This window comes from Camponotus vicinus, unplaced genomic scaffold, assembly GCF_025532165.1.
Source record: "Camponotus vicinus isolate PSW18456_S1 unplaced genomic scaffold, iyCamVici1.0 SCAF_11, whole genome shotgun sequence".
Lineage (NCBI taxonomy): Eukaryota > Metazoa > Arthropoda > Insecta > Hymenoptera > Formicidae > Camponotus > Camponotus vicinus.
In genome coordinates, this window is record NW_028141947.1 from 4453636 (window position 1) to 4464969 (window position 11334).

The window sequence follows — 11334 nt, forward strand, 5'->3', positions numbered from 1 at the left end:
ATAAATTCCGTTTTTTCTTCGGGATAACTAAAATTTTGATTCTGAGAAGAGAATATAATCTTCATAATCTATAATTATTATTTATTCCAATTATATTTAAGATTATTATTATAAATAAAATGATTATAATATATATATATATATATATATATATATATATATGTATATGTATATATACGAGATAATATTTAATTGATAGTTGAAGTATAATACGAGATAATATTTAATTTGATAGTGAGAATATAATTGATAGTTGCTATTCACTAATAATTAATATCGATATAATCTGTTTTAGACAAGCGAATTGAATAGAAATGTCGAAGAGTTCGAAAGTATTAAGCAATATATTTTAAATATTCAAAGCAAGATACAAACACGTTTTTTCGAAATCAAAGGTCAAAAAGATTACTTTCAGAATTTTGAAAAAAAAACAATAATATCCGTTTAATGAAAGTAATAATTATGATGCGAATATATCTATATATCTTTCTTTAAAATAGTTATTTATAATATTTATAGTTATCGATTTATTATTTATGCTTATGTGCATTAATAATATATAATTAAATGCATTTATACAAGGATTTATTTTATCCTGCAATTCATATTTGCACTGATGTTTTTATATCCTTATTTACATGAAGTAATGCAAAGTGTAAATTATATTTATAATTATAATATATAAATAATTATAATTAAATTATGTTATATTATAATTAAATAAAATATAAATTACATTCATAATTATAATATGTAAATAATTATAATTAAATTATGTTATATCATAATTAAATTATGTTGTATTATATTGATTGATATCTTTATTGGTTCCCTTGAGGATTGAAGGCGCTTTTTCGAGGAGCGTACCCGAACCTCTTACAAACCTTTCACAGAAAAAGAATACAGAATCCGCAAACCAAAATAAACAGAAGGAAAATAACAAGAAAATACAAAATAAAAATAGAAATAAAAATAAAAATAAATACAGTATAATACAATAAACCACAGTGAAAATAAAGATAAAGGAAAACGGAGAAAAATAAAAATAAAAATAAAACAAAAAATAAACTAAAAATAAAAATAAAAATAAACCGTAAGCATACTGCATCAAACATAGCACCTATGCTGTGATTCGCCGCGCAGGGAAGACATCGCCTGTCCAACAACCGCTCGCTTTGCTTAACACTAACTTATGACTATCCTCGGCTTATGACTGCCTTACATTCTACCTTACAAACTACCCTATCTAACCTAACTAAGAGAGAGAGATCTACCCCTAACTTTTCGACTTCCGGTTACATACTCCACATATTCTCCTTCACTCCACACACACCCCTCCATTCACCATACCCTCTCCTTCCACCTCTCCTCCATACTCCCCCTTTTCCTTTTCTCTTTCACTCTCTATCTCCCTGATCCACCATTCCCCTTCCCCTTCCTGACTCAAGATCTCTTCCATTCTTTCTCACCAATTCCCCTCTTTTCCTCCTCCTCTGCATTCTCCCAGTACATGCTCCCATGTCTCCTCACCCCCACCACACCGCCTACACTTCCTTCTTTCTTCTGATTCCCAATATCTCGCTCCTCTCATCTCGTTATTCAACCTAAATCTTATTACCCTCCTCCATCTACTCTCCCCCCATCCCTTTTCCAGATATGCCGGTATTCCCTCCTCCTTCACCTCCCCATACCATCTATTGTACCTTGAATCTCTAATCCTTTCCCATCTTTCCTCCTTTTGCATCACTCTATCTCTCTGCTCCCACCCATCATATACTTCTTCTCCCCTTCCTCTTTTCTCCTCCATCTCTTTCACTTTATGTTGTATTATATGAATAATTCTGTTATTCTAATTATATTAAATGAGAAAGTATCTGCAATATATTTAACATTATATTATTAATGTACTAAAAATGTATCATCTAATTTAAATTGTATTCTGATTTATTTTTTAAATTGTATTTGATTCGTTCTATATTTGTAACTTTATTTATTAATATTTATTAATTTTATTATCTTGAATTAAATTTTTATTATAAGTATAATTTTTATTATAAGTATAATATAGGTATAATAATACATATTAATATTTAAATAATATCTGAAATTAAAAATTTATAAAACATATTATAATTCTTTAATATTTATATATACATTTATAATAACAATTTTATATATATATATATATATATATATATATATGAATGATAAATTGTTGTTATAAATTTAATATGTATTATTAATATTTTAAATATATAGTATTAATTGTTTGAAACTCATGAGCTTTGTAAATTTCATATAATCTTTAATTTATAATAAATCACATGGCACAATTTTCTTATACACCTACATGTCTATTTCTTTATACTTCTTCTTACATATATTTAAAGAAATGTAACATATATACACTCGCGTGCATTCGTGCGAATATTTACACACGCACGCGCGCACTAATGCAAACAAATTATTTTGCGCCTACATGAGCAAATAGCGATATTTTTGAATAAAAAAGAAATTATAATCATCAATCATTTTTTTCTGTAATTTATAACAATACAGAAATTATCAAATTTAATTCACTTGATATCACATAAAAGTCACTGCTTTTTGTTAGATTGCTATATTGATATATAGATTAATATGTATATTCGTGAATCGCTGCATACTATCCGATTTCAATCCGAGTTCAATCTTTGTATGTTCGTTTGAAAAACGGCGTTAATTACAAATTATTATTTAATAAATTTCTCTTTTCTAAAGCATCATAGAAATAATTCACATTTTAATTTATTTTTCATTAAGGAATATTGTGCTTCTTTAGTTCTGTTTGATTTAAGTTTAATTCCATGTCTCATATTTTATATTTATTCTTTTTTTCTTTTAACTGAAAAAAAATTTTATTTTCAGCTGTTTCTTTCTTTCTCTATTTGTTTATATTTTTGTCATGTGTTATGTTTAGATTCTACGTAAATTATTATTTCACATGCGCCATTAAATTGTTTTTATGTAAGTTTCACACAAACGAGTAGATGATTCTCTCTCAGCGTATATCCATGTTCTATGATAAGAAACATAGAGATATATTGTAAAACTAATTATTCGTTTGAATAGCATGACATTATAAGACAGTAAAATAATTATCGTTGTTACATTTTATCAAAGCAGGACCGCAAAAATCTATATAATCGTAGATAAAATATATTCGAGCTATGATTTATATTCTCTCCGCATATTGTAACGTTATAACTATAAAAAATAAATTGTGTTTTGATGATTATATCATGAAATATGTAGAGATATTCCTGTTAATAAATTTTCGCATAAACATGCTATTTATATAACTTGTGTAACGGAATAATTTTTATGAAGAAATTTAAATGAATAGTATGCTTAAATGCAAACTATATAAAATCGTAATTGGAATTTCGCCCATATTGGATAATTTTGATAGGCATAATTCACGAGTTATATTTTTTATTATTTTTATTATATACTCTGCGTACGAATTTAGAAGTCCAAGAAATACGAGTAGATTAGGATATTGTGTGAAATGGAATCAGGTATGATACGATATACGTACATAAGGGGAACAAAATTCATCGGTATATTAAAATTTATCTCGTGCCCATCTCGGCGCTAGCAGAGAAACTTTCGATTTTTTGCTTCGGTCCACCTACTGGACTTCCAAGGATGAATCCATAATCTTGTGAAGGTCGGTGGGACTTTAGGAGAAACTATTTGCAACCTTTATCTCCCGCGATATCGACGACAACTAATGAATGTTAATGAAAAAAAAAGATTGCCGGCACGGCAGAGATTAATTAAGAAAATGTAGAACGTTACGTACTTGAATAATCAATGGCCGAATCGATACATATCTTTTTTTGCTTCGCAGTGATATTTATAAACCTCAGCCTCTTTCTTTCACGACGAAAGGAAAAAGAATTCATCTGTTTGCTAAAGATAACGATGGAATAAAGATACTTCAAACGCGCACGGTGAAAAATGTAAAAATGGAGAACGGAGGAAAGCACTCTTCTGTAAGAACACTCTTCATATTATTAAATTCGAGAGATAAGCTCTGAAGAATTTGATGATCGTATGTAAAACGTATTTAATAGTTCCTTCCAAATACAAGATCTTACATTGAATGAAGGATGAATATTTTCTATATAAGCAAAATTATCTTATTAATTTCCTCCTCTTTTGGAATTCTCTCCGTTCGAATATTGTTGTGAAGAGAAAAAATACGAAGCAAATTAATAATGTAATTTGTTCTGATAAGTGTCATTATTTAAGCACGAGCAATTGTGCTTAACATAGTTTTTATATTTCGTATATATAAATCAGCAAAAAAGCATTTTTTCATATAAAGTGCTGTGTACAACACGCGTCGCAAATGTTTGCTCCCGCAAGTGTATGTGCGATCCATAGGCTACAGGGACTTGAAAGTGAGAATCCAGTATTACTTTATCCATGTTAATTGCAAATTACATATTTTTTCTTCGAAACAACTATGTGTTTTCTTTACACCAATTGATTCCTCTCATTATTTTGTACATAAAAGTATTAAGGTAAGATAATCGAAAAATGAATATTTTACAAGATATTTTACAGTTTATGTAAAATTAAGAAATTATTTCAAGCCTCATAACTCGGAAAGTACTTAATGGAAACTAACTTAATTATAGTGTTTTGGAAAGCTCTCGAGATGAGCTACAAGAATATGCAAAAGCATATAGGGTGTCCCATTTACAAAGTTGGAGGTGAGCTTCAGCTGACTCTTCAAAGTCAAACTAATGGCACCGTCTTATATCCCCTTCGAAACCATACAACTATTGTCTGAAACATTTTTCCCAATCTCTTTTACTTTAAAAGGTATTTAGCTGCATCACTTAAAATGACACACCCTGTATATACACATACACGAGATAATATTTAATATAATATTTATTAATAATTATTGGCTATTCACACTAATACTTAATACCGATATCGAATCTGTTTTAGACAAGCAACTTAACAGAATTAGCAGAAAATTTCAGATGTATGCAGCAATATATTTCAAATATTGAAAGCAAGATACAAATGCGCTTTTTCGAAATCAAAAGTCAACAGAATTACTTTCAAAATTTTGTCAAATATCAACAATAACCGTTTAATAAAAGTAACAATTGTGACGCGAATACATCTATATATCTTTTTTACAAATAGCTTTTTATAATGTTTATAGTTTTCGATTCATTATTTATGCTTATGTGCGTTAATAATATATAATTAAATGCACGTGCATTAACAAGGATTCATTTTAGCCTGCAATTCACTGATGTTTTTATTTCCTTATTAACATGAAGTAAAGCAAAGTGTAAATTATATTCATAATAATAATATATAAATAATTATAATTAAATTATATTATATTATAATTAAATATATAATTAAATTAAGTGTAAATTATGTTCATAATTATAATATATAAATAATTATAATTAAATTATGTTATATTATATGAATAATTTTAATTATATTAAATGAGGAAGTATCTGCAATATATTTAACATTATATTATTAATGTACTATAAACATATTATCTAATTTAAATTGTATTCTGATTTATTTTTTAAATTGTATTTGATTTGTTCTATATCTGTAACTTTATTTGTTAATATTTATTAATTATATTATCTTTAATCAAATTTTTATTATAGATATAATATAGATATAATAATGCATATTAATATTTAAATAACATCTAAAATTAAAAATTTATAAAACATATTACAATTCTTTAATATTTATATATATAATAACAACTTTATATATACATATATACATATATACATATATATATATATATATATATATATATATATAATAAATTGTTGTTATAAATTTAATATGTATTATTAATATTTTAAATATATATTATTAGTTGTTTGAAACTCATAATCTTTTGTAAATTTCATATAATCTTTGATTTTTATAATAAATCACATGGCACAATTTTCTTATACACCTACATGTCTATTTCTCTATATTTCTTACATATTTAAAGAAATGGTAACATATATACACTCGTGCAAATATTTACACACGCACGCACTAATGCACACAAATTAATTTGCGCCTACTATATAAGCAAATAGCGATATTTTTAAGTAAAAGTTAAATTATATAATCATGAACCACTTTCTTCTATAATTTATGACAATATTAATTATAACGATAGAAATTATCAGATTTAATTCACTTGATCTCATATAAAAGTCACAGCTTTCTATTAGAATGATATACGATATGATATTCGTGAACCGCTAATAATGTATGTGGCTATATACTATCCGATTTCAATCTGAGTTCAAGTTATAAATTATATTTATAAATTGTTAATTACAAATTTATTTAATAAATTTCTCTTTTCTGAAGCATTATAAAATATAAATAATTCACGACATTTAAAATATTTGTCAGCAAGGAATATTGTTTGTTTAATTCTCTTCGGTTTAAATTTAGTTCTACGTCATATATCGTATAGTAGTGTCATTTATATGGCAGTATTGAACCTATATCAAAATTAAAGAAAATTAATGAAAAGTGATGACATGACGACTTAAGTTAAGACAGATTGTTAGCACGTACTGTTGTAAAAAGTTCTGGGAGATCATGTAGAGTAATACGTGTAAACAATTATGCAATTTAAAATATTAAGTATCTATTTAGGAGACAAAGAAATTGATTGTGCGTAATAACTTTGCGATCAAGTATTTTAGATTTTATGTTTTATGAAAGATAGATAAGAATAAAATGTTGATTTTGCATGTATGACCATATCTTTTATTCGTTTGAACAACATTACATTATAATACAGTCAAGTAATTATCGTTGTCACATTTTCATCAAAGTAGAACCGCAAAAATCTATATAATCATAGATAAAATATATGTTCGAGCTATGATTTATATTCTCTCTATATTGTAACGTTATAACTATCGCTGCAAAAAATTGGATTTTCTGTTTTGATGATTGCATTATATCGTGAAATATATATGTAGAGATATTCTAGTTAATATATTTTCACGTAAATCTGCTATTTAAATAACTTTTGTAAAGTAATCATTTTTACAATGAAATTTAAATGAAGAGAATGCAAATTGTAAAATTATAATTGGAATTTCATTCATATTGGACAATTTTGAAAGACATTATTCACGAGTATTTTTTATTATTATAATTTTTTATTATTCTTATTATATTTTATAATATTTATATTATATTTTCTCATTATTTTTATTATGCACATATCTTGTGTACGAATTTCCAAGAAACCCGAATAGAGTAGTGTCAAATGGAATCAGACATGATCAATACATATACATAAGGAACAAAACTCATCGATATGTTAAAATTTATCTCGTGCCCATCTCCGCGCTAGCAGAAACCTTCGGTCCACCTGCTAGACTTCCAAGGACGAATCCATGATCTTGGGAAAACTGGTATGATTCTAGAAGAAATTATTTTCGACCCTTATCTTCCGCGGTACCGGCGACACTCAATGAATGTCAATGAAAAAAAAGATTGTCCGCACGGCAGAGATCAATTAGGAGAATATTGGAACGTTACGTACTTGAATAATTAATGGCGGAATCAATATATATTTTTTTTGCCTCGTCATGATATTTGTAAATTTCAGTTTCCTCATTTCGCGGCGAAAAGAAAAAGAATTCATTTGTCTGCTAAAGATAACGATGGAATAAAGATGTTCTAAACGCGCGTGGTAAAAAAATGTAAAATAGAGAACGGAGGAAAGCACTCTTCTGTAAGAACACTCCATATTATCAAATTCGAAAGATAAGCTCTGAAGAATTTGATGATCATATATAAAACATATTTAATAATTTTTTCAAGAGATTTTATATTGATGAATGAAAGATATTTTCTAAGCAAAATTATCTTATTAATTTCTTCCTATGTATTTTCGAATTCTCTCTGTTCGAATATTGGAGTGGAGAGAAAAAAATGCAGAGCAAATTAGTAATGTAATTGGTTCTAATAAGTGTCATTATTTAAGCACGAGCAATTGTGCTTAAAATACTTTTGATATTTTATATATATAAATCAGCAAAAAAGCATTTCTTCATATAAAGAGCTGTACCCTGTGGGTATACACGCGTCGCAAATGTTTGCTCGCGGAAATGCATGTGCGATCTATAGGCTGCGGAGACATGAAAGTGAAAATCCAGTATTACTCTATGTTCCAATAAGCTTGATCCACTCTTCGTCCCATGATCTGGCATATATAACGTTGCGTACCTTTGCAACCACCTTCTCCTTCATTGAAGTCCACCTACGTAGCCGATTATCATATGATATATGAGTTACCTGCACTTAGCATAGGTAACGTGACATATTCCTGCAGCTAGATAACTAGGTCAAGTTCGTTCCGGAGATAATATAGTAGACACACGGAAGTCTTATTTTATCACGATCTTGCTTACTAAGTCTTACTTTATCACAATCGTGCTGGAAAGTTATGTAACATTTCCGCTAAATTTATCAGGAGTTAATAATATTTATTGCTTCTAATTAGAATTTTTTGTATAACTTTATTAATAATTCTGGTAAATATTCACTTTTCTAAATATTCACTAAATATTCACTTCACCCTATGATGATTTTGATCTTGACATATGTTTCAAGATCATGTTCTTGAGTAATATACGAAAAGTTTTTGCTCATTGTTAATTAAAAAGTTATTAATAAAAGAACTTAAGTGAAAGGACCCCGCATACATTTTATATGAAAAAAGCAGCTTCGGTCAAATTGGCTGAAATTGAAATATGTTGTAGTTTAGATGGTGTTGATCAAAAGTTTCGTTGGGCAAAAAGTCCAGAAATCAAAAGTATAAAAGATACGATGATTTGAAGTGGATGCTATTGAAATTAAGAAAACGCCTGTTTTTGAATACATAAATTAAATTAACATATAAATATTTGAAAAAAAGCATTTATATACAGGGTGATTCAAAACAACCTGATGTCTTTGAAATATGATATTCTTGAACGAATTCTAAAACTATTTTTCCTCTTGAAAAATTTTGTCCAAAGCTTAATTTTTTCCCCAGACAGTCAATTTTATTGCACAATATTTGATCCTTTGAAGTGTATTAAATTATTATTGCAGTTTCTACACAATATTTAACAATATTATTACCGTCTATAGGAAGGTTATAACGTAACGCTTAAGAATAAAATATCAAAAAATATAAAAAAAAATTAAAAAATTAAAAAAATTAAAAAATTAAAAAATTAAAAAAAAAATTTTTTCAAGAGGAAAAATAGTCTTAGAATTCGTTCAAGAATATCATATTTCAAAGACATCAGGTTGTTTTGAATCACCCTGTATAATGTATGCCACTTCTACAGTATTTAATAATTCCAAACTATTTATGTTATATGTGTGTGCATGCGTGCATGAGTCCATGTATATGTGTGCGCGCGCGTGAGCTGTACCTGATCTCTGCGTAAAACACATTTGCTTGACAAACTTGGATACGATAAAGTTTCTAGCGAAGACGATTTTAAAAAGAGTTTAAGAATGGAGACTGCAAAATGGGCATGTTTTCTTAATTGTCGCATATGCATAGAAAGAGCCTTTGATAATTTAAATCGACATCTCGCAGATTCTGAAAAAAACACGTTCTTCTTGTATATTCTCGGTTATTTTAATTTAATTGTTTTGTAAATACATGTGCAATGTTTATTACATTATTTGCTCAAAATTTAAATTTATTAGATTATGTTATGAAATTATAATTTGTTAAATTATTTGATCAACATGTAAGATTAATATGTGCAAAACTTTTCTAACAGAATTTGTTTTTTGTTGAATCTCGTAGGCTTTTGCCATGGTGGAAAGAATGGACATACTGTCAAGGTTTAAAAGTACTGTACTAATCTCCTATCAATGAAAATTCTCCTTGGTGCGGAGTATATCATCTGGGAAAAGAAAAATTTAAACCTAAACTTTTAAAATTTTTGTCTTGCCTTGAGGATTCACAATTTATTAAAGACTATTTAAATATAATAAAAAATGATTGTACAACATCGATTATGTTTTCGAAAAATTTTTCCGATCAAGATTATATTAATTATTTCCTTTTTACTATCAGCATGCAAGGAATCCTGTAGTACTAACTTTCATATTACACAATCTTGAGAATATAAAACCTAAGTAATACAGTTTTCACCGTAGATATATGTATATCTATCATTCAACAATTTATGTGTGTATCAATAAATTTATTATTTTACTGTTATAGATAAGTCAGCTTGCATGCATTTATTGTTATTATTAATCATGTTTATTCTACATTTATTGTTATTATTGATCATGTTTATTCTACGGAACAACTCGAAAAGGTAAAATTTGCATGTGCTTATATGTATGTAAAATAAATAACCATAATGCGACATAAATTTATTATTTAATATTGTTGTTGAATATGAAAATAATCTATTTTAGATAGATGATGTCCTAACAGATAAACTTCATACTATAACGAAAGATAAATTAAATGAAGATAGAAGATATGATTTTCATACATTAAAGAGAGAAGTGCAAAAGTAAAGGTAAATTTTATGAACATCATTATATGTTTACTTATTAAGCAATGTTTTTTTTTGTTTTCATATAGAATATATTAATGTAGTCACAGTATTTCAAAGCGACAGGTAAAAATTAATATCATCTAATTTCTTTTACAAAATAAGCATATTTTTATTTCTAATTTCCGAAAATATACTATTTTCAAAATATATTTATAATTTTTAGTGAATGAGAGAGTGGGAACCCACTATACAAAGTAATGTATTTAATACGTTTCGATAATGTTCTTTGTAACGTGAATTGTTTTAGAGATGTATACAGAAACATTTTAGAGAGGTAACATAAACGGTTAATGTCCGCATTCAGATACTTACATAAGAAACATTATAAAAACATTTCTTGATATTGTATCATAAACATTTTGTGGAAATAGTATTTAAATGTTACTATGGTATATTACTATAATATATTTACAGCTACATACACAATAATATATTTATAGTCAATAGTAAAACTTTTAACTACATAATGTACCGATTTAAACTATTTTAACTATTTTAACTATTTTTTAAGTATAATATATATTGTTATGTTAATATGTTATACGTAAAAATAGATTAAAGTCAACAAAGTTATGTTGTTAAAAGTTCTTACTATTAACAATTATATTATATATAATCACCGACTATATATAAGCAAATTGGAATTGAAATGGACGTAATAACAACA

At 26.8% G+C, this 11334-nt stretch overlaps 1 pseudogene; it reads left to right on the forward strand.

Moving 5' to 3' along the window:
* LOC145961816 (aminopeptidase N-like) overlaps window positions 1-5154 on the forward strand; it is a 37219-nt pseudogene extending 32065 nt beyond the window's left edge.
* The last annotated feature ends 6180 nt before the right edge of the window (window positions 5155-11334 follow it).